Genomic DNA, 19,478 nt, shown 5'->3' on the forward strand with positions numbered 1-19,478 from the left:
AATAGTAAAAAAATGCATTACAAATCAAATTCTTTATTTTTGAAAATTTATATATATATTCTTAATTTGTTTTAAGTATCAGTCGATTACAAAAACTGCCCAAAATCAAAACCGGCTAGTACCCGGTTTTGATCTAACCGCGCGGTTAGCTGTTAGATCACCCGGTTTTTCTAACAATGGTCTATGGTTTTTAAGATGTCCACAAAATTTGTGAACGTAAAATTATTCCTAAATCAAATTTCCCACGAGGGAGTAAATGGATAATATAGTCTACAATAGGAGTATAAAATCTTGTGGCTTTTGAAATAGAGCCGGCCCTCTTTTTGAAGGCTTCCCCATTTATCTTTCAGTTTCGACACCTGTTTTTGGAAGCCTCTCCATCTACGATTCTGTTACGACATGGTGTAATTTGGGGGAGTCCGATCTCTAAAATGAATTTGGAATTGTTTAATGATATATTTTGTAGTAGAATGCCTCTTCCCCATCGATCGTGCCATATGCATAGAGATGATGACTACTTTTCCTTAATTATCCCACTCCTCGTAACTCAACAAAGTTAGAGAAAAGAAGTGGGGGTGAAAGAGAAAAATGTTGTGCTTGATACCACTTAGTGTGCGGAAGCTTTAAATTGGATGGGTTGATTTTTGATAAATAAAGTACGAGAATTAAAATAAGAAATGCACATCGTGGTTCACCCAAGAGGGCTACATTTGCGGGCAAGGCAAACATATATCACTATACCAATGAAAGTTAACATCAAAGATTTTGAAACAAATCTGGATAAAATATCCAAGTCGATCAAACCTTTTTAAATCACTCTACCTTCATTCTCTTTACTTCTAGCAACCATTACCGATAATACTCGATAGAGACGTGAGAGTAACGAGAAACTGACTTTTTCTTGACTAAAAGGGAAACAACAAAAAATCTCAATGGAAACCACTTATCTATAAGAAACAAATAAACCTCTCAAATTTTTGGGATTTATAAAAGATGCACCATCACAATGTTACTGTCCAATCCCATTTTCATGTTACATATATGGACACGAAGAGGCCTATTTTTTGGGACCTATTTCTCATTTTCATGTTTTCTTTGTGTCCTTCTTGGTTTTTTTTCTTTTTATATGAATTTCTATCTTTATTTGTTAATTTTCATTTTCCCACAATCCCCATGGGTTTTGAGCATCCACCATACTTCTAAGGGTGAAATGTATATAAACTCCATCATAGGTAATTTTTGAAAGATCCTTGAAAACATTGAAATGTTAATGAAAAATGTTTGAATCTAAAGAACGAAAGAGAGTGAGAGCTGCTTTTGCCATATGCGTTATTGAAATTCTTTTTCCTTAGAGAGATGATGGAGAAAATTTGTGCAAAAGTAACCAAAGGTTAACCTTCCCTAGTTAACCTAACCCTATCCTGCAATCCACATTACTTTAGTTTCTACATTTAACCAAAGGTGCCTAACCATAGCCTAACCATCCCATCCTAACCCAACCACCGAACCCCACTTTATCTTGCTCCTCACCCCATCTTTTGATAGGGTTGAAATCTCTTTCTTATAGAGTTGGAGATGTTGGGTGAGTTGAAACTCTAAAGCTTGAGAATTACCTACGTAGGTATTCTTCAAGCATTTTCATACTTCTACATAACTCTTAAAGCCAATAATAAGACGGAGATACTCTAATGATAATATTGAGATCTAGTCTTTAAGAAGCTGGTTAGACTTTAGCTATGATTTATAATTTGGATTTTCGATTTTACTCTTACTATTGAGAGATAAAATCTTTTGACTTGATTTAAAGCAATCACCATTAATGAATCCAAAATGTTCCTTTCTCTTAATGAGAGAAAGTATTTGGGTTTCCCATAACAAGTAATTATTTTATGTCAATTTAATGGACACAAATTTCCTATATTAAAAGTGAAAGGAAAAGGATACTTATTTGATGAAGATGAGCTGTCCATTGTGATAAGAGATATTTGACGTTTAGATGTTTAACGACAAAACTGCTGTGATTTTAGACGAAACTTTTAGAGAGAGAGGAAGAGTCTTTAACTATTAGAATATGGAAGAGAGAAAATTTTAATATGAAGAGAAAAAAAGTGGCGATGGGGTTAAAATTTGAGCAAAAACTGGGCAAAATAAAGCAAAAACGAAAAAAAGCTCAAATTTGTATTTGTATATAAGGAGGAGAGAGTTATTAACCTTTGTTGTTCTTGCAAGGGAGCAGTAGCTTGGAGGTGCTCGGAACAGCCTCAGTGCATCTGTTGGGTGCTAATAGGAGCACTAATAGTGTGGGAGGCTTGGTGACGCGTAAGTTTTAGAGAGGAGAAGCGAGAGAATGGCCTCAATGTGAAGGTTAAGAGGATAAATTTTGCTCTGATACTATAAAGAATTCTAGAGAGAGAAAGGAATTTTTTAAAAGATAATTGTGCCCCACACATTTCGTAGTGGTTCTTTCAATGTATATATAATGACAATACAGTGGTGTAGTATACATCCTCCTATCTTGTTAAATACAATATACACTTTCGTATATTCCACAATGAAAATATACACTATCTTATCCTATTACGTTCCATAATGGTAATATTTTGTTTCTATTAACTACGACCATGACCCAGCCCCTTGACCTTACAATGGCTTTTTACCAAGGTATTGTCTCTCTCCGTTCATTTTGGCATCCAACATTAAAGACATGAAATTATCCTCATTAGCACAAAAGGAGAAAACATCTTAAACTCAAATGTTCCTAAATGCATCCCCTTAGGGACTGACTAATGTGGATTGATGATGATAAGAGCTTCATGTTGTGCCTGTGTAGTGACCCTCGATATGGGATCATGGCGATAAGATGGAGAGAGAAGTAGACTGTAACGTTGGAGTATCATAGAGAGAGCCACTTTAGTCTGAAGAGTAGCAAAGTTGAGGCCTACACACATGCGAAGGCCAAAGCCAAATGGTATGAATGCCATTGGGTTCGTTGTTGCATTCATAGTTCCTTGCGAAAAGCGTTCCAGTTTAAAGAGATGAACATCTTTTCCCCACTGTTGTGGGTCATATTGTATTGCTAAAGTTGGTATCACCACTTCAGTTCCTGATGGGATGATAAGTTTCCCTAACTTCACCTCCTAACTTTCCTCCTTAAGATTGTCGCAGAAGGATACAACCTCTGGGTCTCATTAATGATCATGCTCATCTGTCAATAGTTAAAAAAAAAAGAAAAAAAAGAAAAAGAAAAAAGAATCAAAGAAGGGCTAAAAGTTAAGCCAAAGTCCAAGATCTTAGATATCCAGTCCAAAACTTCTATGAAGTTTGGGCTAAATGAATATTTGTTTAGAAAAAGAAATGAAAACAGTATATATCTACTTAGTCCGATGAAATGAGACATAATCTACAAAGCTTAATCATGGAAAATAAGGATTCATGATAATTCTTTCGTTGTTTCTCTTTCTTCTTCCTCAATTAAAGTAGTGAATGAGTGCCAATATTGGCTAGCATAAAATCCTGAACAAAATAACTCCAATTTCAACAATTTGCTATCATAGTGGTATGGTAATGGGTTTACATGGAAAATTCGATACGCGCCAACTTATGACACGATTTATTAACCGAATTATATTATGAGAATGATATTATATTTCCCCTAGAACACCTAATTTATTGTTCGACAAAAAATAAAAAAATAAAAAAATAAAAAAATAAAAAAATAAAAAAATAATCGTTTTTAGAGGTGTGTGGAAGTGTAAAACGCCATTTTTTGAAACATTATGATTTAGAGGTCGGAGAGCACTCTTAATCCACAAGATCCAATGCACTTTAAAATATATGGTCTATATATCTTCAAGCAAGTTCACTTGCCACATGTTTTGAACTCCAAATCAAATTTTAATCTAAATTATTTTCTAGAGACAATTTTTAGAGTTTTGGATTTTTGCGCTAGAGGTTTTCGAAATCGTAACTCCTCTCCCCACAGAACCCCAAACCAACTAGCTTTTTTGGTGCATGAAACTCTAAAATCGAAATTTGGGTGGAGCACACTATACACTTACTCCTTCAGATATAAGGGCTACTTTGGAATTATTGGAATCCACTGACGAGAAGTTCAAAAGAAAAAGGATTTTGAGTTCCTAAATACTAGGATCAGCTACCCAAAATTCCAAAGGGCACAGTCCAATATTTTTACCTTAAATGCGTATGAAATTTGTTCCTGTTTCCAAGCCCGATAACTTTACCAAGACCATGGTTGTATCAAGTTAAGGCCTTTCAAAGGGGCCTTGCCTACATAAGCCGTACAACACAGCAAGCCCCAAATACCGTTTGCTTCTTTTCCAATTTCCATTGACATTATACTTGCATGAAGCATGCGAATAAGTCTTCTCTCTACTTCCCATGCCTAGGATTCCTCCTGAAGAACAGGCCTTCCTATTGTGGTCTTGAATGACAGTGACATCATTGAGTCACAAGTTGTGAAGAATCTAGCCATTATCCCTTCTATGAACATGGCATGGGATTGGAGACCACTAGAGGACTCCTTTACAGAGAGAGGGTAGAGTTCTGCAGAGGGTGATCGAGAAGAGGTTATGGACATGTGCCTTTTAATGTGCTCCTAAATGTTGTCCATGTTGACAAGGGGATAGAGGTGCAAGTCTGATTGGGATTGGAGAAGCTAGGGAAATTAATAAATCGGATTATTGTGACATGGAGGTTGGTCTTGATGAACCCCTTTCTAAGGTGCTTGCTGCAATATGTGAGAACATTAGAAAGGCAAGGATGCAGATGAGAAGTGTGTTCAGAAGAAGAAAAGGCCTGTGTATGGCTATCACCTATGTCTTTGGTGTCCTTAGTCATAAGGTATTTGGATCTGAGCTTGTCATAAACTGGGGGGGTAGAAATTGTTGGTCAGCTTGACATTTGCTTTATTGCTAAAGATTGGGAGGTTGATTTGGAAGGCCGTTATAGTTGTGATTCTTCGGTGGATTTAGAGGGAGAGGAATAGGAAGGTTTTTGACGGGGCAGTCATCTAATGCAATAATGCAACAACACTTCTAAAAAACCATGTTTGTTGCAATTGTAACACCCAAGATTTTGCACACACACTCTCTTAATCTTAATAATCAATTAAAAAAAAAGTTCAATTTGAACCTTAGATATGGTCAAAATGAGTTAGTGATGTAGACCATTCATTTAGTGATTTTTTAGATCTTAGCCTTTAGAAACTCAAAATCATTTTTTTTTCCTTTCTTTAATATATTTTATGGAATGATAATAAAGTCATCTAAAAAAATTGGAAAAGAAAAAATCCGTCTGAGGCCTAGATCTAAGCATCTTATCAAAATGGATGGTCTAGGTTGATTGGGCTAAAAAAAATACTTTCTAGGTTGCATTTTCAAATTTTTATGTTTTGTGATAGTTCATTAGAATGAAAAGAGTGTATATTTTAAAATTTGCATCAAACAAATGGGTCTAACATGGTTTTTGAATATTATTGCATTATATTACTATACAACCGTTGAACGAAATCAGTACCCAGTTGACGGTGTCGTTATGGATGTTGAGGAAATCAAAGACAAGATTTTTGGAGCGTTGTTCGAGCACTAAGATAAAAAAGGAGTGTTTTGGCCTTCTTAGGTATGAAGTTAGATATAATTTTTACGAGTTGATTAAACTGGATGTTTCAAGGAATGTCATTGCTGCTTAGGCTCTTGCGTATCTAAATGTAATCAAGCCAAATTTTGATGGGAGTTCTTTGGGTGCCAGGTATAGTTGGTATTGTCATAAATCATGAAAGAGTTAATAGTTATTGAGGCAGAGTAGTTAGCGTTAAATTTTTTTGTGGAAGGTGATTCTTTGAATGTTAATCAAATTGTGCAAGATTGAACAGTCAAGAATTGGAATTTACGGTATCAAGGATTTCATATTTCAGAAATTTGCAGTACAGTGGATGTCTCCTTTATGCCAGGAGGCAACTAAGGAGGCAAATTTATTGGCAAAACAAGGGTCTATAGCTTCTTGTTTATCTATTCGTAGAGTACTATGCCTAAGTTGTAATGGTTTTCTGATTCAAATAAAACACCATTTTTCAAAAAGTTAAGAGATAAATAAGTAAATAAATACGTATATAAAAAAGAATGCTAGGAACATACTAATTTGAGTCCGCTGGTGCCATCCATGGTCGGTATACTTGAGCTGAAGACTTCAGTTACCTCTTTCCTCGCCTTATCTTGCCACTCTAGGTGCATGGCTAAGAGAATAATTATCCAAGTGATTAGGCCATACGTGGTCTCATGACCAGCAGAATAGAGGGTCTTGCATTCATCCAAGATGTCTTGCAGTGATAGCTTAGAATCTTCTTCAGTATCATGACCAGATTTTAACAACATTTCAAAGAAATCATGCCCAAATCCCATTGACTCTCCATTCTTTGCTTTCTCTTCTCTTGCCTCAATCATTTTCATAATCAGTCCCTTTTCTTTTTTGTCCAATATTTTTGCTTCAACTTCGTCACTAAATCGAAAAAATCTGTATTAAAAAAACAAGAAAAGGAAAATGTAAAAATGAATACTTAAGAATCTCTCTCTCTCTCTCTCTCTCTCTCTCTCTCTCTCTCTCTCTCTCTCTCTCTCTCTCTCTCTCTCTCTCTCTCTCTCTCTCTCTCTCTCTCTCTCTCTCTCTCTCTCTCTCTCTCTCTCTCTCTCTCTCTCTCTCTCTCTCAGCAATGAAAGAGATGCGTATAGGAGTTTTGTTAGACAGTTTTATTTCAAATTGTAAATCCCTACAATCAAGGGATCTCATTTCGCATGTACAATTATCCTCTTTTGGGTCAAAGAAGAATATTGATTCTCCAAAATTAACATGGTATCAAAGCCTAACCCTAGCCTGAATGAATATGCACTCTTGCAAAACCCTAACTCTAGCTTTTGTTTTTCTGAGCTTTGTCCATCTGTAAGTCAGGTACAATCCCAATCCTCGATAGACGATAATATATGAAGGCTACAAATAAAGATACGTCTCTATGTGTTCTCTATCTTCTTGTACCGCTCTTCCACACTGCTTCTTGGCTAAATTCTGCAACTTCTAACATTTGTTTTCTTTCCCCTTTATGAATAAGATCAATGACACTCTTTCCCCTTTATTTTCTTCTCTGAATAGTTGTATGTGATGGACAAACATGCCCCTCTCTCTCACTCTCTCTCTAAAAACAACCGCCCAACGTTATAGCCTCTATCTCCTTTTCAGTAAGCAGAGTGTGCATGGGCTGGATTGAAGCTTTTGAATCTTGTGCCATTTCATGGGGATGAATAGCTGTTTTTTTTTTTTTGGGAGGATCCACTCCTAGGCTATTTTGAGTGCCTTTGTGGAAATTTTATGTGGGGTATTCGCTTCATTAGCAGCTCCCCTGAAATATCTTTCCCGCTCTTCTCTCTCTAAATTCTCCTGCGCCTGTTCTTTGGCGTGACTGTGCCTCCACGTGATAATAAAAGCAAGAAGCTTCTATGAGAAGGACCGGAAAACACTTGCTATTCTGGTGATTTCACAGCGACACCGGAAAACACTTGATATTCCAGCGATGAGAAAGATAGGCAAAGAGGCACGAGTTGTAATCAAGGTTGAACTCGTTTCGACCAAATCGGGCTAAGATCTAAGACTTGCCCACGACTGAATCACCAAAGGGCACCATCTTGAAACACGTAGTCGATCTTTTGGCTCGGATCGCTTGCCATAGTTATAAACCACCGAGATTCTCTCTTACTAGCTTCCCTTTCTCTAGAAAGAAGCCCGTAAATTCCTTGCTACTTGTAATCCATTGAAGCAGTTCCGTCAAATTTCCCTATTCGTTTCTATTGCCATGGACAACCAAATACCTCATCTTTTTGAAGACTCCACCAATGTCATCCCTGATGGGAACACTATGACCAATGGTAATAGCTTTTCTTCCTCTGTTATTGATTTCACTAGCCCATTTCATTTGACCAACAATGACAATCCTGGCAATATTATTGTCTCTTACATCCTTGAAGGTGAGAATTATCCACAATCGAGTCGAGCTATGACCACTACTTTGAGTGCCAAAAATAAGCTCTCCTTTGTGGATGGTTCTTTAATCACATCTCCCATCACTCATTTTAATCATATTTTGTGGAAAAGATGTGATGACATGGTCCGATTCTGGATCCAAATTTATGTCAATAAATAGATTGCTGATAGTATTCTCAATGAAACCACTGCTCAATGCATGTGGGATAATCTGAAAGATCGCTTTTCTCAAAGCAATGCAACTTATCTCTTCAAATTACGACTGGATCTTGTACTTGTTTCTCAAGGTTCTTCCACCATATCAGCTTATTACACCAAACTTAAATCTCTTTGGGAAGAACTTGCTTCTTATACCCCTCTTCCACCATGTTCTTGTGGGTATTCTAAGGCCTTGTGTGACTATCTACAACATGATAGATTAATTAAATTTCTCATGGGACTCCATGAGTCTTATCATCCAATTCGAGGCCAGATCATTCTCATGGACCCTCTTCCTAATGTCGATAGAACTTATTCTCTTCTTCTTCATGAAGAAAAGCTGTGGCAGGTGGCCACAAAAACAATTCCTTCAGGAGATGTTGTTGCCTTTATAGTCAACACCACTACACCTACTACAAACCGCCAGCCCCGACATCCTTTCAACAATACCGACAAAGCAAAAGGTCCTCGCAAACAGCGGCCCAAATGTGATCATTGTGGCTAGGTAGGCCACACCATTGACACCTGTTGTGTTTTTCATGGTTATCCACTGGGCCATCGATTGCACTAACCGGGCAAAGGGACATCTTCTAAGCCTATAATAAATGAGAAAAACATTGTTGCTGCAAATTCAAGTCAAAGTAGCCTACAATTTACACATGATCAATATTGTCTCTTGCTCTCTATGCTTACTGAAGGTAATGCACAACCAATGGTCAAATTTGCAGGTAACTCTACATCCTCTCCATCTTCCATTCTTCTCGATACTTGGATTGTAGACACAGGTACTTCTGATCACATGATTATTTCCACATCTTTGTTTCATTCATCTGCACCTGTTTCTCACATAGCACCTGTCAAACTTCCAAATGGCTCCTTTGCTTCGGTAACTCATATTGGTTCTGTCTTATTAACACCTACACTTTGCTTACATCAAGTATTGTGTGTTCCTTCTTTTGGATAAAATTTACTTTCTATCAGCAAACTTTTTGCATTCTATCCCTGTTCAATGACATTTTCTCGTGATATGTGCATTTTTCAGTACCTGTACCAAAAAACGACGATTAAAACAGCTAAGGAGCATGGTGGTCTCTACTTTTTGGGAAGGTCGTTCTACTCCTTCCCATTGTGGAGCTCGTTATTTTTTAACTCTTGCTGATGTTTTTTCTTGTTCCACGTGGGTATTTCTTATGCAACACAAATTTGAGGCTTCATCCTTATTAAAATATTTTTTTGCATTTGTAAATAGTCATTTCCAATGTACTATTAAACACATCAGGACAGATAATGGATCCGAATTCTTTTCTAATGCACTTCCACATTTTTTTAAAGAACATGAGGTCACCCATCAACATAGTTTCGTTTAAACTCCACAAAGGGTGTTGCTGAACACAAACATCGCCACATACTTGAAATGGCACGTGCCTTGTGCTTTCAAAATAATCTTCCTCTTACCATTTGGGGAGGTTGCATTCTTACTGCCACATATGTAATACACCAGTTACCAGCACCTTTATTATTGAAAAAATCCCTATTTGAAGTGTTGTTTAACAAGTAGTCATCTTACTCTCATTTGCGAGTTTTTGGTTGCCTTTGTTGCGCTTCTACCATTACTTCAAATTGAGATAAGTTCGACCCTCGCGCACGCAAATGTGTTTTCCTTGGTTATCCTCATTCTCAAAAGGGCTACCGTCTTCTTGACCTTTCCAAGAATTCTATTTTCACTTCTCGTGATGTAGTCTTTCTTGAGAACATTTTCCCTTATCAAAATCTCCTTTCCAACGGTTCCCCTGTCATTTTACCATTATTAATACCCAATAACTCCCCACCCCTTGACTCACATAACGCCCCAAACACTACTGATCCCATCACTTCCCTAGCCAGTTCCCCTATTTCTCCTCATCAAGACCAATCTCATGTCCACCCATTTCTGTCCCAGCACCAATCTTTATACCACCATTCGATGCTCTCAACGTGCTTCCACCTTCCTATCTGAAAGACTTTCACTGCTCTCACACCAAGCTTGGAGCTGCTTCCATATCTTCTTTTGGCACTGGTTCCACCAAAGGTACACATCATCCTCTGTCCCACTTCATTTCTTATCAAAACTTGTCTCCCTCTCATAAACATTTTGTTTTAGCCGTCTTTTCTATTCAGGAACCTACCTCTTATTCTCATATTGTGCAAAACCCCAAGTGGCAAGAGGTAATGCAATGTGAGCTTTAGACACTTGAGAAGAATCATACATGAACCCTTATAGCTTTACCTCTTGGGAAAACTCCCATTGGATGTAAGTGGGTATATAAAGTCAAGTATCGATCTGATGGTACCAGTGAACGTTATAAAGCCCGCCTTATTGCCAAGGGTTAAACCCAATGTGAAGGATTGGACTACCATGAAACCTTTGTAACAGTTGCAAAATTGGTTATTGTTCGCTGTTTACTAGCCGTTGCTTCAGTTTGTAATTGGGCTTTGCACCAATTAGATGTTCATATTGCATTTCTTCATGGTGACTTGGAAGAAGAGGTATACATGAGTCTTCCTTCAGGGGTTACACAAATCCATATATGGCCTCAAGTAGGCATCCCATTAGTGGTTTGTCAAGTTCTCCTCAGCCCTTATTGATGCTGGCTTTATCCAATCTAAAGCAAATTATTCGTTGTTTACTCACAATCGTCGTGACGGTTTTCTGATAATTTTGGTTTATGCCGATGATATCATTGTTATGGGCACCAATTCACATGCCATACAGTCTCTCAAATACTTCTTGCATCGCCGCTTCCACCTAAAAGATCTTGGCCGTGACCAATTCAATTGTTTGATTCGCAAGTTGGGTGTTCTCGACATTCACGTTACAACTTGAGGGGGAGTGTTAGATAATTTTATTATTTAGATGGTTTTATTTCAAATTGTAAATCACTACAATCAAGGGATCTCATTTGGCATGTATGAATATCCACTTTTGGGTCAAAAAAGAAGATCGATTCTCCAAAATTAACAAGTTCCTTAGGACTGAGGTTGAGGTAGTGTTGGTAGCACCACCTTAGCCTCAGCTACCGGACTAGGTTTCCATTCTCATTAATGGATTCCAAAACCACTAACTATTTCTTAAGATAGGTACGGGTTGGGATTCCTCCTTGAACTACTAGTCTAGGTTTCTATTCACAGTACGAAAAGCAATGCTGCGACTTGGAATTCTACACTTCCATAAATGAATTATGTAAAGCAAATCTACTAGCAAAACATGCACTTTTTTTTGTTTCAATGGAAATTGTCCATTAAAGAAAATTGGCGCTTTTCAATATTCATTTGAAGTCCCTCAATCAGGTTGGAAACTGAATGGCAATATTTGTCACTACATCCAAACTTCGGAAGCAAGAAGCCCTCATGGCTTAGGAATGGTCGAGGACCAAAACACCCCACATTCATCCTCTTGTACTTAAATATTAATCAAATGGAATGAAAAAAAAAATATTGGAGCTCTGGAAGTGCTTCATCAAGATTATTATCTCAAATTTGATATTGCATTTATTTTCAAACAATGGTAAAGTTATCAGATTTGGGGTTCTATTAATTCGAAATTCATTGCACGTAGTGGACAATGGAGTGTGTCTGGGTCCTCAATCCACGAATTAAATGGCGTCAGAGGTTGGCCTGCACTAGTTGTGAACTTATATATTTCTCCTCTCGATTCACACTGCGTATACGCTCCCTCATGAAAAAGTCACAGTTGGAATAACTTTTATTCCACAAATTTTGCAGATGTAACCTCTACAATCTAGCAACTAACCTCAAAGAAGAAACAAATTGAATCGTGCGCTCTATGTGACTCAAAAACATAATGTCCTAAATAAGAACCATCCAATTTTTGAAGGGCAAGATCGAGGTGTCTAGCAATTCAAAATCTAAATTTTCTTTTCTTGACAGTAATCATCTAGTGATACTTAAATAATCCCAAAACATTTTGGACCAAAGAATCCTCCCAACAAGCTCTTTTGCCTGTGGAGTTCTCAACATTATGCTCTCGTGGGAGTATGCTATTCACACTTGTACTAGTTTCTCGTGCAATTGTGGACAGAAGAATAACAATAATCATTTTTGAATCATATATCATATATCTTATTGGTTATCAAGGGTAGGCCGGGCAAAGGACCGGGTCGACCATAGCCAGGCCCAACTGTAGCTTTGGAGCCGCCATTAGGCAGGGCCTGGCTTGAAACTGGCCTTCATATGAGGCCCGAGCACGCCATGAACTGGACTGAGCTGGGCCGCGTGCCTTAAAAAATCTTTGAGATTATTTTGTAATAGTACTAAGTGTACATTAACTTAGAAGGATACAATACAATTTCCCCCACAAAGAATCGAAAAAAGAAGGGAATAGGGGTTGTGAGTGGCAACAATTTGATATTTTGCAAAGTTAGGAGAGATAAAAGTGTGGAGAAAGAATGTGAGATGTTAAGAATTTATTCATCGCAGGTCACTAACAAACAATTGGTACCAATCCAATGAAAAAAACAACTCACGTCTATCATGTTTCATGTAATCTCTTGAGTTATTTCATGTGACATGTCATGATAGAACGTTCCAATATTTCTATTCAAGTTAAAAAAATATTATGTTCCTGTGTAGGACATGCAACGCGCCAGGGGGCCTGGCCATGGCCCTATCGGCGAGACCCGGAAAAAGTAGGGCCTAGGCTAGAACTGTTGCCCGAGTGTTGTTACATAAATGAAAATAAATCGCACCTGGGGTTTTTATTTGACTTCTTCTCTTTTATATTTGACCATTGGATTGCATCTAATCCAATGGTTGTGGTATTATTGGAACTTTACTCTTTTAAAGAGATTAAAATCCCTTTGTTTAGAGAGAGAAAGAGTGCGAAAAATATAGAGAGATTGGGCTGCAATTGAGTTTTCTCTTGATAACTTATTATGCTATGTTTTAGAGAGAGAAAGTGAGCAAAAGGTTTTAACTCCATTGTGGGTTTGTTGTGTGCCCTATTTTAATGAAAAAAAGTGTTAAAGAGAACTCATTTTTTGGAGTTCTTGGTACCTTGATTTTGGGTTCTGTTTAGAGTGAGTAAGGGTGTTGGAATTTGATATTTTGAGCTCGATTTCACCTTGTAATCTTTCTAAATCAGTAAGTAAAGTCTCGCGTCATTCTCCCATAGATGTATGTCATGATTTGTGACCGAACCACATGAACTCTTTGTGCTTTGTGTATTGAATGTTGCAAGATCTTTCATTCCATGTTCTTTCTTTGATATTGTGTAGTTTACATTTCTTGTTTATATTTATTAAATACACAATAGTTGTGAATGTTATACACCCTTGTCGATTTTTCACTAATTGATCCCAACAACTGGTATCAAAGCCTAGGGTTTGTTCTTCAGTATGTCTGTATATAAAGGGTTTTCTTCTACTATGGTTATTTGCTTTATTTTTCCTGAAAATGAAAAGGGCAATAGAATTTGAAAAATTAAATCAAAGTAATTGACCAATATGAAAAATGATGATAGAAGATTATCGGTTACTTCGAGGTAAGGAGACCATGCCTATTGGAATGGAAGATTGGAAATAAGATGTTCTCGATCTAAAATGTTTGAAAACTATTAGGTCATGTATATCACCAGAAATTTTATTTGATGTTTGTCAATGTAAACATCTGCAGAGCTTTGACAATTTTTAGAGTAGCCTCTAGAGAAAATAAAATGTATGCGATGAAAAAGTTATTTCTTTTGAAAATGAAAGAAGGTGCTATAATTAGATCGCATGTGAATGAATTTAATTCAATTCTACACAATTGAGGTATTTGAAAGTGAATTTAGATAAAGAAGTTTTATGTTCGCTTTTGTTGAGTTATTTGCATGCTAGATGGGATACCTTAGCTACCACTATGACTAATACAATGGGTAGGAAGTTTAATTTACAAGATGTTGTAGCTTCATTATTAAATGATGAGACTAGAAAGACATCCACACAAATGCTTGCTTCAAGCATTGACAGCAGGAGATAGAGGAAGAACACAATATAGAGACCAACCCTATGCATTTAATAGGGGTAAAACTCATAGCAGAGGTAGATCCAAGTCACAGGGCAAGAAGGTTACTTGCTGATATTGCAAGGAACTTGATCGTACATTTGTTATGTTTTGAAGAATAAGCAAAAGGCCACGAGCAAGGATAATCATGCCGAAACAAAACAGTTTCAGATGGTGTCACTTTTAGTGTTGCATGCACAATATTATCTATTACAGGTATTTAGGTTTTATACTCTAGTGCTTCATTTCATGATTGCCCTGAAATGTCATATTTTTCATCCTACACAGATGTAGATGGTGGCTTGTTTTATCTTGGTGATGATCGAGCTCCTAAAATCTTGGGCATTGGAAATGTTGTCATCAAGCAATCAAATGGAAAGAAGCACGTATTGAGAAATGTGAGGCATGTTCCTAAGTTGAAGAAAAATCTCATTTCAGTCGGGCAGTTAGATGACTCTAATTTCATAGTGACTTTTGGAAATGGGTTGTGGAAGAATTCAAGAGATTGTATGACAATGTTGAAAGGGCAAAAAGATGGAAGTCTCTACACTCTTCATAGCACTGCTCAAAGGAATAATACTACAAAGAACATTGTTGCTACAGCTAGTAAGCATGAGGATATGCAGATTTGGCATAGCCGTTTGGGTCATCTCAATTAGCATGGTATGAAGGTATTGTAAACTCAAAATCTTATTCCTATTTATAAGCATTCATTTCTTGATTTTTGTGATCATTGTGCCATGGGTAAGTAGCATAGAGTTAGTTTTAAAAGAAATGCATCTCATTGAAAAACTAAAGTATTAGAATTAATTTATTTTGATGTTTGTAGCTCTGTTAATGTTCAATCTCTTAGTCGAGCTTCTTATTTTGTCACTTTTTTAAATGATTATTCTATAAACTGTTGGTTATATCTATTGGCATCTAAGGATAAAGTTTTTGAAGTTTTCAAGGTTTTCAAAGCCAAGGTTTAAAAAGAAACAGAGAGATTTTAAAAAATGCTTGCAAACTGATAATGATAGTGAATATTGCTCGAATGCTTTTAATACTTTTTGTAAAGAAAATGGCATTCGCAGAGTAAGAGCTGTTCTTGGGATACCACAACAAAATAATGCCATTGAGAGAATCAATTGACCATCATTGAAAGAGTGAAAATGATGCTGATACAATCTGGTCTTGGTAAGTAATTTTGGATTGAAGCTGCTAGTACAACTGTATATTTGATCAATAGATCTCCCAGTGCCCCTTTGAATGGTGAAATACCTAAAATTTTATGGAGAGATAAAAATGTGTCATATGAACACTTGAGAACATTCGGGTGTGAGGCTTATGTTCAAGTGCTCGTGAAAGTAGAGCCAAGTTGGATGCCAAGTCAAGAAGATGGGATTTTCTTAGGTATGTTGGTGATGATAGATATTATAGGATTTGGGATCCTATTGCAAATAAAACTATCAGAAGTTGGGATGTTCTCTTTAATGCGAATATAATGTTTGCTGAACAGAAAAAGGAAGATCCAAAACATAAAAGACTTGTTGTTGATATACAGGAACAAAATCTCATTGTTTTACCTCGACAAGTGCAAGAGAGTTAAGCTCAAGCTCAAGACAGTTTTGATGGAGCTGATATTAGTTATGAGGATGACACTGAATTAATTTAATATGAAGAATAACTACTAGTTACACCTATGTCAGAATTGGGAAGATCCACACGCCCTCACAAGCCCACACAAAGGTATTCTCATTCCTTAGTCTTTTCAGGAGGTTATTTATTGTCATAATGCTGCAAGGTGACATAAGACAATAGAGGAGGAGATTGACGCATTGCATAAGAATGATACGTGCGAGTTTGTAGAACTTCCACATGGGAAGAAAGCATTGAAGAATAGGTGGGTCTATGCTATTAAGTGGGAGACAAATGGTCTTATGCAATATAAGGCCAGACTTGTGGTGAATAGTTATGGGCAAAAACCAGATGTTGATTTTAGTGAAATTTTTGCTCCTGTTGTTAAGCATAGCTCTATTAGAATCGTTTTATCTTTGGTTGTTAACTTGAATTTGGAAATAGAACAACTTGATATTAAAATTGCCTACTTGCGTAGTGGTCTTGATGAAGAAATTTATGTTTCAACTTGAAGGTTTGATAACAAAATCAATCCTAACTTGGTTTGCAAGTTGAAAACAGATTGTATGGTTTGAATCAACCATCTAGGCATTGGTATATGAAATTTGACAGTTTTATGCTGGGTGAAGGTTATTCTAGATACAATTTTGATAATTGTGTGTACTTTAAAGGTTTATTATATGATTCTTTTACTGTTTTGTTGCTTTATGTTGATGATATGATTGTTGATAGTAATGATCAGAGTGAAATTAAGCGTTTAAAGCTTGATATGCTCAAGCTTTTTCTACCAAGAAGATTTTGAGTCTGCACATCCATAGAGACAGAAAGTACAATACGCATTGGTTAACTCAATCTGAATATATTTCTAAAGTTATTGAACACTTCAATATGATTGACTGTAAACCTGTTTCTACGCCATTAGTTGCACATTTCAAATTGTCTAAAAGGGACTTTAAAATGAATGAGATAGATAGAAGTAAGATGAAGAATGTTCCATATACTTCTGTTTGTGGGTAGTTTAATGTATACAATGGTTTTACTAGACCTAACATTGCCCATGCAGTTGGACTTGTTTCCAGATCTATGTCTAATCTAGGTTGGGAACATTGGCAAGTAGTTAAATGGATTATTCGATAGTTGAAGGGGCAAGAAATGAATGCTTGTGTTTTGAGAATTCATCATTGGAAGTTGTTGGTTATATAGATGCAGATTATGCAGGATGCCGTGATACTAAAAGATCTACCACTTGATACATTTTCAATGTTGGCGGTGGTGCAATCTACTGAATATCAAGGTTGCAAGATATTGTTGTCTTGCCATCAACTGAAGTTGAGTATGTGGCATTGACAGAGGCAACAAAGGAAATGATTTGGTTGAAAACGTTACTTATCCAGTTTGGAGTGAAACAAGATGAATATGTTGTGCATTGTGATAACCATAGTATTATTCATCTGGCGAAGAATGCAGCTTTGCAGACACCCCATTTTAAATATGGCAAATTCTATGTTTTCTAAACCCTTAGGGCCACATTATCCTAATAGACCCAATTCAACTGCCCCAATACTACCCAAATCCTATCCCATTTTGATGTAGAGCCCAAGAGCTTTCCAACGGTCCACGAATCGACTGAATCAGACCTGCGGATAAAAAGATATAATAAATAACAATTTAGTCCCTGTGAGACCCAATTGTCGGACTTTAACGGGCCCAGACACGGGCTGATGATGCAGTCAACACATCTGATGATGCAGTAAACACGTTTTTTTTAATTAAATAAGGCTAAAACTTCAAGATAAGTTCAAAAAATTCCGAAAAAACTCTGAAAAATTTAGGAAAAATCACCACTTGAATCTTATATATACCCCCTCTCCCTAACCCCAAAAGAGAGAAAAAAAGAGACAAAAAAAACCTTAGAAATTCTCGAAATTAGGAAAATTACTCAAAAATACTAAAAATAGGAAAAACCTAGAAAATTCTTAAAAATTTAGGAAAAATCCTTAAAAATCCCAAAAAGTTAGAGAAGATCTAAAAAATCATATTCAACCTCTGGTGATCACAAAACCTTTAGAAAACCAAGAAAATTCTCCTTTAGACCCTAGAAAGACCGACTGCTTTAGAAAAATATGTAGATTGCAAACCCCAAAGAAGATAGAACCCTAGCCTCCTGTAGTCCTAACTCCTAAGACTGAGAAAACCTAGTCCTAGGGCACAAAAACCCTAGATCAAAACTAGAATTAGGGAACGAAGACCTTAGATCTAACCCTTTACACTAGAGATCTGCTGGTCAACATTAGAATCAGAGCGGCAAAGAGGACTGGTTCTGATACGGGCGATCCCTCGAAGGTTCGAAAATCCCAGGCCATCTGGTCTAGTTTGGTATAATTTCTTCCTTTCTCTTTCTTCTTCTTTTTGTTGTTTTTCTTCTTTTATTTATTTTTGATCTGTTAACTTGTCTTAAAAATCATATTTTAATGCTCTGGCTCATGCTGGCTCTGCCACAGATCAGTAGATCTGCTCGTTTCCAAGAAAACATGGCATCAGATCTGAATTCAATCTGTCCAACTATATTTATCACTTTATTTAAATATTTTTAATTAGTTTAAGGGGTTAAAATTCAAAAGATCTTCATCAGAAGATCTGTCAAATTTTCATCGTAAACAGTTTGGCGCCCATCGTGGGGCTATTTTGAGTTTGATCCAAGCTTCAAAATATGATTTTTATGCACTTTTTTTCACTGTTTTCATTCACAAAAAAGTCCCAATAGTTGGTTGTGACCAAAATCCTGGGTTTCGTTGCTCCAAAACCTTGCTTTTTCTGGGCGACACCCCAGTGTCGCTCAAATTCAAAGGTCTCAAAAACCTCTGGAACATTGTGGATCTGTTTTAGGGACTCTTTTGTATCTTTAAAAAAAACTTCAAATCAAAATAAAATTTTGAAAAATACAAAAAAAATATTTTTCAGTTCAATCTAGGCTTTTCTATTTTTCTTTGTTTTAATTTATTTCATCATAAATATTTTTATTTCATGCTTCTTCCAAGTTTAAAATAGTTTTATTTCATCAATATTAACAAGATAAAAATATAAAAAAATAAAAAATAATATGTTTTTGGGTGACACCCTCCCTGCAAAGGCAACACCAGTAGTGCGGCCTGGGCGATACCATCGATGTCGCCCAACTGCAAGTGTCCCAGAAAACTTCTGGGACCCCACAAGACTATTCCAGGGACGTTTTGCTCCCTGTTGACCAATATTTGACCTAAAATAAAATTTTTTAAAAATATAAAAAAAATATTTTGCTTTAGATAGATTTATTATGTTTCAGCCTTTTTTATTTTATTTTAGTTTGTTAATTTTGACTGAAATCATATTTTTCCTGCTTTCACCATGCTTAGTTTAACTGTGTTTCATCAAAATTAAAAAGATAAAAAAACAGAAAATACATTAGAGTTGCTTACATCTCGAAACCTAGACCCACTCTTAGTCCGAGCTGAGACTTGTGCACCATCTAGTCTAGATCTTAGTCTAGGTTTTAGCATAGGTCTAAGCTTAAGAGTTACCTCTAGAGCTAGACTAGGCTTACC

At 36.5% G+C, this 19,478-nt stretch overlaps 1 long non-coding RNA gene and 1 pseudogene across 1 annotated transcript; one reads left to right on the plus strand and one right to left on the minus strand.

Moving 5' to 3' along the window:
- Positions 1–1,535: 1,535 nt before the first annotated feature.
- On the minus strand, positions 1,536–6,600 carry LOC148780046 (cytochrome P450 CYP749A22 pseudogene; annotated as a pseudogene).
- A 1,162-nt stretch (positions 6,601–7,762) lies between these two features.
- On the plus strand, positions 7,763–14,950 carry LOC148780047 (uncharacterized). The gene is made up of 3 exons (XR_016042534.1): positions 7,763–9,026; positions 9,284–9,348; positions 14,569–14,950. It is a non-coding gene; the product is annotated as an uncharacterized LOC148780047 (long non-coding RNA).
- Positions 14,951–19,478: the final 4,528 nt, after the last annotated feature.

This window comes from Amborella trichopoda, chromosome 10 (assembly GCF_054954075.1).
Source record: "Amborella trichopoda isolate Santa Cruz 75 chromosome 10, AtrichopodaSantaCruz75HAP2 v2.0, whole genome shotgun sequence".
NCBI lineage: Eukaryota > Viridiplantae > Streptophyta > Magnoliopsida > Amborellales > Amborellaceae > Amborella > Amborella trichopoda.